Source organism: Pinus tabuliformis, chromosome 7 (genome assembly GCF_031772625.1).
Source record: "Pinus tabuliformis cultivar Carrire ecotype Pingquan chromosome 7, CPIR1, whole genome shotgun sequence".
In the NCBI taxonomy this organism is placed as follows: domain Eukaryota; kingdom Viridiplantae; phylum Streptophyta; class Pinopsida; order Pinales; family Pinaceae; genus Pinus; species Pinus tabuliformis.
This window is the reverse complement of record NC_142293.1, coordinates 73,257,366-73,270,787: the sequence shown is the minus strand read 5'-3', so window position 1 is coordinate 73,270,787 and position 13,422 is coordinate 73,257,366. Positions and strand designations below refer to the sequence as shown.

Below are 13,422 nucleotides of genomic sequence, written 5' to 3'. Positions count from 1 at the left end.
AGCTAATGCTGACCAAGTTCGTGTGAGTTCTGAGGCATTAAATTCTTTAGAGGCTGTAAAGGAAATGGATACTACAGTAAGTGGCAGTTTGACCCATATTTTAGCAATTTCCGTAAAGTGGCAAAACGTATCTCCAGGAATTTGGGGAGCACTTGCAAAGTGGCATACAAGATTCGATTGCCTATATCTTCAGTAAATGGGATTGACACCTGTAATGCCACCTCCTCATCAGATTCAACAGATTCGAGTAGAAGGAGCGCTATTCTATCTTTGGAAGCGCTGATTGTTTTTTTAGTTTTATTTATTAATAATGATAAAAAAAAATTCCTGGTCTTGGGGTCGATTTGTTTTCCCCCAACGAAGTTTATTTGATATATTAAAAAAGCAAAGTGAGAGGGAGAGAGAGTTCTGGGCGCTGGTGGAGGTGTGTGTGTAACAGAGCTTTCTTGTACAGTCTTTGACAGAGTTTTTAATGAAATTACACAGCTCTGGCTTCTGAGATTCCTGTGGTGTGAAAGTTAGCATAAGTTTTTCTTCTGTTTCATATGTAACCTGTTATGTTTCATTTCACTTCATGATCATTTCCAATTGAACAAATGAAGAGTTTAGGTAGAATTCATAATGTTTTATGCTCTGCCTATAAGTTTGTTCATATTCAATGTTTTCCTCTGTTTGACAAGGATTCATCCTCTATGCCCTTGTCAGCTCCTCAGCAGTCTTGCCATTCCATTTAATCTAAATTTGGTGTTAAATTTCTTGCCTACCTTGCCTCAGGAGATAATCTGGGTTTTGATTACATTTCTCTGTTCAAGCTGTTTCTTTACCCCATGCAGCCCAGAAAAACCCCATCATTTATTAAAAATCCTTTTTTATCAGTTTACTAGCCTAAAATCAGTGTTTCCTTATTGGTTATCTCGCCCGTTGAAGATCTTTGTCGAGATATACTGGAGAGAGCCCTCTCCTGCCTCGTAGGGCTAGCTACGAGGCTAAGTGGTTTGATGTTGCCTTGGAGTTTACCTTTCTTAGCCTGAGGTGAAATTTCAAGCGCTAACACTATAGAAAATAGTTTTTCTATCATACAAGTAAGGACTTCCTAAAACAATACCACATATATCCAAGGGAACTATATTTAACTCAACCTCATCTACAAAAGTTGACCCAATAACAAACCTAAGTTTACATTGTCTAGTCACTTGTAGCTTTGCTTTATCACATACCCAACCTAATGGATATGGCTTCTTGTGAGGTGTTGTTAGTAAGCCCAACTTCTTTACAATTGTTTCAGAAATCAAGTTTATTTCTGAACCACTATCAAATATAGTATCAATCTTTTGATGCTTGGAAATAACTCTAATATGAAAAATCTCATGTCTTTTCCTCCCATTGTCTTCAATATCATTAGATTGAGCAGAATTACTAGTAGATGCTTCAGAATTTTTACCTTTTATACCCGTGGTCGTGACTATTGTTTCATCACCTGAGTCTGACCACAAATCTTTCTGAATAGCAACAACAATCTTCTTCTTCTTACCACCAAACTTCTTGGGTTTCAACTTCGGATGCAAAGACCAATAGTGTTCATCAGCATGCCCATCCTTCTTGCAGTGAGTGCATGAAGGTTTGTCTTTCTGTACAATGTTTTTCTTCCTCTCCTTCCATTTTTTCTTCTTCTTCTCCTTGTTCTTGCTTGCAGTGGTTTTTAATAATCCCCCAATCTCTGGGTTCACATTCTTGCCTCTAGCCTCTAGATGTGTAGCCTGAACAGATACCTCATCTATGCTAGTAGGGTTAAACATGAGAATGGTGTGCCTTAAATAGCTGTGTAGACCACCTATATACTTCAACAGAGTTTCAGGTGAGTCTAGAGAGATGCCTAGAATTAAAGCTCTTTTTCTAAATTCCTGTGTATAGCTTTGTACACTTTTCCCTTTTAGTTGGCTAAGAGTTTTCCAACTCATCATTGCTTGCTGCATATAAGCTAGTGGATAGAATTGTTTTTTAATGGCATAAACAAATTCATTCCAGATAAAAGAATTTTACCATGCTTCTTCAAATCAGCTTGTGTCTTGCCTTCCCACCACACGAGGGCAGTTCCTCCAAGACGAAGGCTAGCTAGCTGAATCTTTCTCCTTTCTGAATTGATGTTCTGCACCCTGCAATATACATCAATATGTATAATCCAGTTATCTAGGTTTTCTGCATTTAATTCACCATCATAAATTGGTAAGTCAAATTTAATGTCTAATTTAATCACAACAGCTTTCTTCTTTTTCTTTTCAGGGCAGTTTTATGTGAAAAAGATGATGAGGATGGTGGTGATGGAGTAGATGGTGGAGAGGACTTCTCTTCTTTCTTTTTGCCTTCTAGATGGCCATCTAGAAGAGGTTCCTCTACTCCTTTTTCTGTTTGAGATGTTGAAGTGCTTTCACCTCTGCCTTTCTTAAATTCTCTATACATCTCTTCCACCATGGCTCTCATGGTCATGAAACTGTCCATGAATTGAGAGTTTGATTCTGATGAGGTTTGTTCTGCCATCCTCCTCTTAGGATAGACTCTTCCAGTTTCTGGATTAGTCTTGACAAGTTCTCCTTCTCCTAGTTTGAGCTTTGACCTAGTTAGCATTCATCAATCCAGCACAAGCTTGTCTAACCTTAGCAACCTAAAGCTTTGATACCACTGGATCTGATTATATGATCTTAGACAATTATTAAGGTACTACAGACTCATGTGCATGGATTTGCCTATGTTATTTTGTGTAATGGATTGATAAGATTGCTAAATACATAGACAATGAAGCAGTAAAAGAAACATAATAGACAACACATATAAACACAACAAGTTTAAAAAGGAGTTCACCCAACACTCCTGGGCTACATCTCCTGGTCCAGCCATTAGTGGCGACCTCTCTATTATGTCTTCAAGAACAGAGTTTTACAAACAATGAGCTCAAATTGAGCCTCACACAACAAATATGAAACAATAAGGCTTTACTTGGATCCCCCAAGTCTCTTCTGAGTACACAAACTCTCCTCACTAACTCTCTGTTTCTGTTGCTCTGTCTCAGTACTACCTCTCCTTGTTTGCTCTCTGTCTGTGGATTTAAAGCCAATTCGTGTTGTCTGTTCATTTCAACTTCTCGGGCTCTCTGGCTTCCCAACCTCTGTTCACTCAGATCCCTTTCTGGGCATTAGCAATCATTGCTAAATGCTTTCAGGGATGGTACTCTTTGTTTCTGTTGCTCTGTCTCAGTACTGCCTCTCCTTGTTTTCTCTCTGTCTGTGGCTTTAAATCCAATCAGCACTGTCTGTTCATTTCACCTTCTCGGGTTCTCTGGCTTCTCGACCTCTGTCCGCTCAGATCCCTTTCTGAGCGTTAGAAATCATTGCTAAACGCTTTCAGGGATGGTGGCCACTTGTACTGTAACAAAATGGTCATCGGGCCTTTGAAACCCTTTGAAATCGCCATTCTGTGTTTACATAGAGAAATACGTTCAAACACAAGAAAAGTCTGCCAAACACTATTTATTGGACTTCAAATATTATGAATCCACCTTATAACTCCTATCGGGGCCGCCTTTTGATCGTATTGTATCTCCATCGTTGATCTGGGAGTTCTAGATCCAACGTTTGTGGTTCATTTCGGGCGGCCCTTTCATACGGGGGTTAATTGCCCGATGAGGGTGATTTTATCTCTCCTTAGCCTGGAAACGTGGCAGCCTTTGTACGGGATCGGGTGGAGCCCGGCCCAAATCACTTACCATCCATGACCTACCCGAAATCTTTCTTGTTTCCTTTGTATTAAAAAATACATTAAACACTAAAATCCTGCTCATATTGGACTTGAAATAGTATTCAATGACATTAATAAACCCTTTTGGGTCTGTAATATCACATCGGCACATTTTCTTTTGTTTTTCGTTTATTTAACTAAAATGTGATTTACAAAAGAAAACCTTGTTTTCCGGGTTTCAAAATATATATAATACCATCTATATTTCTGTCGGGTCCGGCTATCGCTGTCATTGTTATTATCGGCCCCGCTCCATTGAAATGTTCTGATGCGATGTTGCAATGCGATTGATCGCAATCGCACATCGCACATACCCCGGGGCATTGTAAGCGCTCCTTTGCATTTGCTGATAGCGATACTGCGATGCAACTTGGGCCGTCGATCTATGCGCTTGATCGACAGTCCTCGTTGACCCCGCTGATTGATATTGCGCATTCCTTGTGGTCTCTGTTGATAACCTCCCTTTTCCAGTGGTCATTGCCATTCATCGATTGGATCTGGACCGTTGATCGGCCAGATCCGATGGCTCCGATTCAAAGCTACTTTAAACCGCCGATACTCTATTTTTCAATGATTTCTCTATGTTTTTGCCTCCCGATAGTGTTATCCGTCTTCTTTAAAGGTTTTTCTTAGGCGACAGTTTTGAACATTTAGAAGATTTTGAAGACTTAGAGGATTTTCTAGGATCCATTTGGATCATGAAAAGTGGACAAGAACAATGTTACCTAGGCAAGGTAGAGGAAATCTAGTTATGGAACAGAAGGTTGTGACATCTAAGCTTCTCTCAAATAAGAAAATCAAGCAAGCTCAAAGATGTTCATGATATACCCAACATCACCCTACCAGAAAGTACCATATGTAGGTCATGTTAATTCGGTAAGAAAACCAAAGTTCAATTCAATGCTAAAGAAGGATAAACACGTGAGCCTCTTGAACTTATACATATTGATTTGTTTGGACTAGTAAGGAAAAAGTCACCTCGTGGAGAAGAATACTATATCTTATTCATTGATGACCTTTCTAGAATGTGCTGGATTGGTTTATTGAAACACAAAGCTGAAGCATTTGATAAATTGAAGGTCTTCAAAGCATTAATTGAAAATGAATTAAATCTAAAAATCAAATGTCTTAGATCTGCTCGAGGAGGAGAATACATATGAGATGAATTCTTTGATTTCTGTGAACAACATGGCATAAAAAGACAACTTTCTGTAGCTAAAACTCTCAATAAAATAAGGTGGAAGAAAGAATGAAGAGAATTGTTCAACAAATGGCTCATGTTATGCTTGACGAGTCTGGAACTCCTGACACCTTCTGGGGTGAAGCTACACATACCGCAATAAATATTCTCAACAAGGCTCATGTTTGTGTGAATAGTGATAAAACTCTGTATGAACTTTGGTATGGTAAGCCTCCCACTATAAAGCATTTTATAGTTTTTGGAAGCAAATGTTTCATAAAAAATAATGATAAAAAACTTGGTAAGTTTGAAGCTAGAGCAAATGAATGGATACTTTTTGGTTACTCATCTAGAAGAAAATGATACAAATGTTACAATAAGAGACTTCGGAAAATTGTTGAATGTATTGATGTTGTGATTGATGAAGCATGCATAGATCCAAAAAAGGTAACATCAACAAAAGAGGATGATGATGATGAATTCTTTCCCACATCAAATCACAATGATATAGAAGAAGAAACTAATTAAGTAGTAGAAGACAACATCAGACAAATAAAAAACTCCATCCAAGTATGTTCAAAAGAATCATCCAAAAACTCAAATTCTAGGAGAAAAGGAATCTGGGATACAAACAAGCAGAACCCTTGTAGGATCTCCTAGTTATCTAGATTTATTATCCACCATTGAACCACAAAATGTAAATTAAGCTAGTAAAGATGAATATTGGTTTAAGGCCATGAATGAAGAACTTGATCAAATTGAAAAGAATGATACTTGGGAATTGGATCCAAGGCCTCATGGTAAAAATGTTATTGGGACAAAATGGATATTCAAAAATAAGTTGAATGAAAATGGAGAGATCATTAGGAACAAAGCTATACTTGTTTGTAAAGGTTATGCTCAATAAGAAGGCATAGAATTTGAAGAAACATGTTGGGATGGGGTCCCCTGGGTTATTTTGGGGTTAAGATAACCCAATGTTTGGTACAATTTTGTAAATAATGTAAAGTCTCTGTGATTTGTAGATGTGGAGCGCGTAGATGAATAGGAGACAAAGGGGCTTAGCCCCTTGTTTTGGATAAGTTTTGAGTCGGTTTTGAGATTCACCCATGGTTCACTGACCATGGCATTGTATGAAAAATGCTATAAATAGGTGTGTCTTAGAGAGTCTAAGGCAATTGAAGGAGAGAGAAGTAAGAAGAAGCAGGTAATAAAGAAGAAGAAAGGCTCTCCAATTGAGTGCGCAGAGGGATAGGTAGAGTCCGTAGTTGAGTGCGCGAACCCCTGCAGCTGTGTGCACAGGGTAGTTTTGAGTCTGTAACCTTGAATTGAAGATCAAGAAAGATAGTTTTTTGAGAATTCCAGAGTATTTATGTTTATCTTTGTTAATGTTATATGCTGCCGATGAATGGTTTGTTTTATGAGATATTGATTGAATGTTACACGATTTTCTTGAATAAGTCTTAATAATGTATGAATGCATGTTTAATTATTTTCATGAAGACTCTGATGTTTACTAATAACTTAAGTAAATATGTGCAAACCCTCATTTAGGACTTCTCTCTGATGCGCGTTAGTAGGCAAATTGACTACTAAAGGTTTGCAAGGACTGGTCGTAGACCTTCACAGAGGTCTGAAGGCTATTTTAACAGAGTTGCAATGTTCCATAAGAGTTTATCGATCTGCATGAAGGCAGATCTGAGGCGTTGGAAGACATCACAGTAGTCTATGGATGCATAAACTTGGTTCTTGCATCCCCCCATACTGCTTTGAGTGAGACTGCAGCCTGCGCTACGAGGGTTGTTGCCAAAAGGGCCAATAATTTTGTTGGTTGGCGTAGCTAAATCTAAACCTGGGTTAGGACCCCCTTAAGACAACAAATGGTTCCGTTGCCAGAACCAAGATCTGCTTGAAAGAGATGTGTGATGTCACATCATTGAAATTAAAACAAGAAAGAAATTGAAAAGTGGTTGGATCGAAAGATTCACGAGTTTGCGGTGCAAGAAAACAGAAATCTGCGTCTGTCAAATGAAGAGTGGTGGAACAAGTATCTATATATAGAGATACATGAGATATTCTTCTGCACTTTTCCCATTGAACTGTATGAGTGGTTATCTAAATTAAGAGATAGTCAAGGAAGGTGGAAGCTTGATAATCCTATAGTGTGGACCCCAGAATCAATGCGACGGCTAGAAACCTTTGAAAACAAGATCCCGTGGGCTGTCGATCATTGGCTTGATCGAATTATAGGAGGATTTTTTACAGAATTTGCAGTTGATACCTCAGTCAACTATAGCGAAGCAGAGCGACGACTATTTAAGGGACCACGAGGTAAGTACCTAAAATCACTGAATACTTGGATTAAAATGTTGTTATTTGAAAAATAGGTGATGCCATTACCTTGATATTCGGAGCTACACAAAGTAGACGATTCTTTAGAAATCGCGAAGGATCAAGATTGGAGTATAGTCCATTGATTAAACCTCCTCCAAGTAACAGTGAAGGGGTGGGGCAGACTCCGCTGCAAAGCGCTATGCATCTTCACTCAGGGGATTCCTTGAGAAAATCATCCTTCTACTCCACCTCCACCCCCATCTCCACCACATACAACTTCGCCTACATCTCCACCTCCACCACGGCCATTCAACATGGTGAACGCGATGAAGATGCCAGTTTTCAAGGGCATAGGGAGTGAAGATGCATAGCAGTTATGGTTTGTTGCGAATGCTGTATGGACAACACAACAGATTAATGATGAAAATATAAATAAGACACAATTGGTTACCGCTCTATAAGGTCACGCGCTAACCTGGTATATTAAGTATTGTTCTGATAATCCACTTGCAATGCTAGCAGAGATGTTAAGTTATGGTATGTTCTATTCTTATAACAGTTTACTTCTTTTTTCTTATTATATTCCATAGATTAGCAATCACATGTACATAAAGTAAAGTGCAGATAGAACGTTAAACAATCAACAAAAAACAAGCCAAGACAAGAGACACAAGATATGGTGGCTAGCCAGGGACAAACCCCACAATGTTTGGGGAAACCCTTTGATCAAATCTTCTTTTATCTTCAATAATTCAGTAGAGAGAAATAGTACAATAAATCTGATTCATATTAACAATAGCAAACCCTAGATCAGCAGCATCAGCATTAGCAGCTTCATTATTAAACTAGGGCAGACGATATCTCACAAATCGACCGCTAGATTGACTTCATTCCACCACCAAAAGTTGTGGCTTTTAGAGGAGGTTCAGATGAACCTACAGCACAATTCCAAAGATGACATCTTCTAGGCCATGCAGGTCAATATTTACCTCTGCACTTGTAGCTTTAGTTTCTATTTCCGGCTTCAAACTAGGGCAATCGATATCTTGCAAACCGTTCGTTGGATTGACTTCATTCCACCACCAAAATTTGCAACTTTCAGAGGAGGTTCAGATGAACCTACAACATAGTTCCAAAGAGGAGATCTTCTAGGCCATGCAGGTCAATCTTTACTTCTACAGTTGCAGCTTCAGTTTCTATTTCCGGCTTCAAACTAGGGCAATCGATATCTTGCAAACCGTTCGTCGGATTGACTTCATTCCACCACCAAAAGTTGCGGCTTTCAGAGGAGGTTCAGATGAACCTACAATGCAGTTCCAAAGTGGAGATCTTCTAGGCCACGTAGGTCAATCTTTACTTCTTCAGTTGTAGCTTCAGGTTCAACAGCTTCCGGCTTCACATGTGTGAGAGAGAGACCCATTTCTGCGCAGTAGAGAAGAGACTCATTTCTGCGCAGTAGAGAGAGAGAGATGTGATGAGAAGAGTGAGTGAAAATGAGGAAAAGTCCTCTTATATTTATACACAACGTTGGTGTTTGAATAGATGCGACTATTGGGCTTCTGAGCCTACATGAGTTCTAGGTCATCTTGATAATAATTCCATAATCAAAAATAAATTCATATCTCCATGAATACTTATCGGAATCGGATGATCTTTATATCAATCCTACATCTCTCGACGAGAGAAATCTAATAAAAATATTATTAGCCATGAATAAGATGACCCACATGAAGTTTTTCCCTGGTTGCCAATTTTAACACTCCCTCTCAACCATCGAGAACTTCATCTGCAATCTATCTATCGGTCGTTACTATTCATCCATCAAATGCACTGCCCTATACAACCTGACCCTTGCCCTGCTCTTCTCTATTCTGCCTGTTCTACTTTGTCTTGTTCTGCCCTGTACTAATCGATACTGTTTTGCTCTGTTTTGCTCTGCTTTTGTCCGAGTTATGAAGAAGAAGAAATGATCAAGGATGTATCATACTAACTCAAAGTCAGTCTCAGAGTATGTACCACTGGTCCCAGACCAGTCTCAACCAACCCGAAGTCAGCATCATAGTGAGTACAACTCCACTGGTCCTAGACTAGTATCATCCTCCACTGACTCAAAGTTAGTCTCAAAGTGCGTACCACTGGTCCCAGACCAGTCTCAGCCGACCCGAAGTCAGCTTCATAGTAAGTACCACTCCTACCACTGGTCCCAGACCAGTATCGCTGTCTCAGAGAGTGTACCACTGGTCCAAGACCAGTATCTTAGTCTTAGAGAGTGTACCACTGGTCCTAGACCAGTCTCAACCAACCCGAAGTCAGCGTCATAGTATGTACCACTCTCACTGGTCCCATACCAGTACTGCACTGACACAAAGTCAGTCTCGGAGTATGTACCACTGGTCCCAGACTAGTCTCAACAGACCCGAAGTCAGCGTCATAATATGGTACAACTCCTACCACTGGTCCCATACCTATATCATTGATCCCAGATCAATGGAGGTCATCCTAGCGTAGGGAGTACGGTAGATGCAACGATGCGTCCATCGGTACTACTATGGTCCCTAACTTCATTTCCCTGCTCATTGATCAGATGAGAGGTACTTCCCATGAGTCCCAGACTGCATGGGTAGGATGCCTTGATAGGAGAACTAATCAATCTTGTCCTCACAGGAGAACACATCAATCCTGCTACAGTCGCCATGGAGAACACATCGATCCAGGCCTCACAGGAGAACTAATAATCCTGCTACACATAAGAGCGAATCATCCTGTTCCACAAGAGAGCGAATCATCTTGTCCCACAAGAGAGTGAATCATCTTGTTCCAGTGCACACCACCAGGGGAGGGTGAGTCACCCTGTGGTCGTATGTTGTTCCAGTAAGAACCGCAAGCCCTCAGAGCTCCCAAAGCTCAATGTATGCAACATGCAGGACCCTTGTACAAGGGTTTCTTGATGACTCCAAGTCGTTTGGGAAAATCACAGATTAGATCTTTCCTCAGGGCTTTGACAAGGTGTATCGACCTGTACATCATCTTAATGTGATGGAGCCTCCTTGCTCATCGACTTACCATATCCCAGATGATGTCTATCTGCTGGAGAAATTGACGAATATGGGATTCCTCAATAATCGAATCCCACCTCTGGTTGTTACAGAGAATCATAGTGTATCCAATGTAAATCCAAACAGCTCATTGAAGAGCTTTCACAACCAGACTGCCTCACAAGAGGCCATTCTAGTAGCAATATACTCTGCTTCGGCAGTGCTCAAAGCCACCGACTTCTGCTTCCTGCTCATCCAGGATATCGAAGCAGATCCCAAGGAGAAACAACACCTGAAAGTGCTCTTACGATCCACCACACTGCCTGCCCAATCAGCATCAGTATATCCAATTAGTCTCACATCTTCGGCAGTGTATCTTAACCCATTGTGCCAAGAAGATATCTCAGAAGATTCTTGGCATCAATCCAGTGAGGCTCAACCAAATATGAGCTCACAATGATAATTGCAAAACATATGTTTAGATGGAGGTTCACCAAGAACATAAATGTGAATGAATTTATGAAACTCAGAGGCATTTCCCAAATCTGGTCCGACATCACTACCATATAACTTCTAAAATTTAAGATCCTTGAGGTAGTCACAGGCTTGCAGTCCATCATACCAAATCTTTCCAATATCTTTACCACATATTTTCCTTTGAGATAGGAAAATTTCCCCTGGCTTTTGCCACACTTCAAGTCCTTGGTCCTTCATTTCAAATTCAGAAGCCAACTCCCTCTTACATTTGTGAATGAGAGGGTTTGCACTTGTTAGAAAGAGGTCATCCACATACAACACCAGTATGAGAGGCTTGTCATCTTCAACCTTAAAGTAAAGGTTAGGATCGGCTTCACTCCTAGTGAATCCCAGCTTCATCAAGTAGCTATCGATCCTCTCATACCATGCTCGGGGTGCTTGCTTCAGCCCATAGAGAGCCTTCTTCAACCTGCATACATGAGATTTTTGATCATAAATCTCAAATCCTTCGGGTTGCTCCACATAGACCTCTTCCTTGATCGAACCGTGCAAGAACGCGGTCTTGACATCCATCTGATGCAGGTTCCATCCTTGTGAAACCATAAGGGCTATGATCAAGTGGATGGTCGTATATCTAGCAACAGGTGCAAATATCATAGTCTATACCTTCCTTCTAGGACAAACCACGAGCAAAAAAATGAGCCTTATACTTTTCCTTACTTCCATCTGCTGCATGCTTTATCTTGTAAAGCCATTTTGAAGTAACAATTGTCTTGTCCGGGGTCTGGGAACTACTTCCCAGACATCATTTTCCATAATAGACCCATATTCTATGGTCATAGCATCCTTCCATACTTAATGCTTGACGAAATCTGAGAATGATGAAGGCTCATTTTGTATGATCGTGCTCATGATGGTCAGGTATCCCTGATACCTGGTAGGTTTCTTACTTTGACAGAAGGTTCCTTAGGGTGCAGCAAGTCCTTCAGCATCATCAAGTATCCCCCTAAGCCATGAAGGCCTCTTCCTAGAAGAGGAAGGCTCATGTGGATGAGGATTAATCAGATCCATGGGTTCTTCTACATCAGGCATTGATTCATCATCCTTTTCTTTCAGTTCCCTGGTGTTGGCTTCTTGAGAGCTCCTCAAAGTCGGAAGATTGTCCACCTTGCTGAGAGCCATATCTTCATCAAAAGTGACATCGTGACTAATCACGACTTCCCATTGACAGGCGGTGAACATTTCTTCAGGAGTCTTGGAACCCAATGCTTGATGAGGGCATCAATTTTGTACATATACGACAATGTTTGTAGTTTCAACCCATAGAAACTTCAGAAGTCTTTGATCATGTAGCATGGCCCGGACAGCTTCCACAATCGTGCAGTTCTTCCTTACTGCCACACCATTTTGCTCAGGAGTATGTGGTGTAATAGTCTCCCTCTTAATTCCAACCTCAGGTATGCATGAGTGAACCAACTGTAATATATCAGAGGTCTTGCTTTGGATTGAGGGGAACGGTCCCCTTTTGAGCTTTCCTTCAGCACATCCTAGACATACACCTTCTTTCTCTACTCGAAATTCGGGCATCCCTGTCACCATTTGTCTTACACCGAGTATAGCTTTATAATGAAAGTGGGCAAACCTCCAATGCCAAAGTTTGGAATGAAGAGTTGTGTCACAAGACATGACACCTAGCAGACTTCCATCGACCTTGTATAATGAATCAACACTAAACCCAAGAGTAAAGGCATCTTTAACATTATTTTTCCATATACGTACCTTGCCATCGCTGAAGGTTACCTTGTAGCCTTTGTCTTCCATTTCCGAGATGGACACTAGGTTCTTTTTGAGGTCAGATGCATTTAATACATCTTGTAATTTCTAGCCTTCTTGAATGGTTGTCCTCTTCCTTGATTCCCAGCTCTCCTCTTACCTTTGCTATTGAATTTGTCATTCCTTTGATTGCCATCAGAGGGATTTTGACCATCGTCCCGGTGTGAGTCCTTTCTATCAGGGCACTCCCTTGCATAGTGACCTGCTTTATCGCAGATGTAACATCGTCATTTTATTCCAACCTTAGGTCTAGCCTTTCCTTTTGATTTAGTCCCGGAATTATTTCTTTTCTTAGCATGAGAAGAAAAGGCAGCAGGAGGACCTTTAGGCATGGGCATTTCTTGCTCTTCTTCCCTTGTTTCTTCTTGAATGCATCTAGCCATTAATTCCTCAAAACCAGGAATTACATTATAGTTCAGAAGAGTAGTCCTTAACACGTACCATTCGGATGGTAATCCTCCAAGAGTCGTGAGTGCCATTTCCCGGTCTATCGTAGATTTCCTTGGAGGTGTCTAGTTCAAAGATGTAGGCCACCAAGTGCTTGTCGATAGAGTCCCAAATGATCTTCTATTTTGACTTCTTCGGTTTTCCATTTGTTCCATGCAAAAATGGATGCATTTGATGGAGGCTCAACAATATTTCCTCTTGCATGGTCCAACACTCCTGGATCTTCTAGGGTTAGATCGATAGACATCTTCCATGCGTGATAGTAATCTTTCTCACGGAGCTTGTCTTCAGCAGGAAAGAGTGTTGAGGACCCCATAGTTAGGATCT

General features: G+C 40.5%; 1 protein-coding gene across 4 annotated transcripts in view; it reads left to right on the top strand.

Moving 5' to 3' along the window:
* Positions 1-13,422, top strand: part of LOC149245264 (peptidyl-prolyl cis-trans isomerase FKBP13, chloroplastic-like) — a 207,804-nt gene that overhangs the window by 172,851 nt on the left and 21,531 nt on the right. The window lies entirely within an intron of this gene.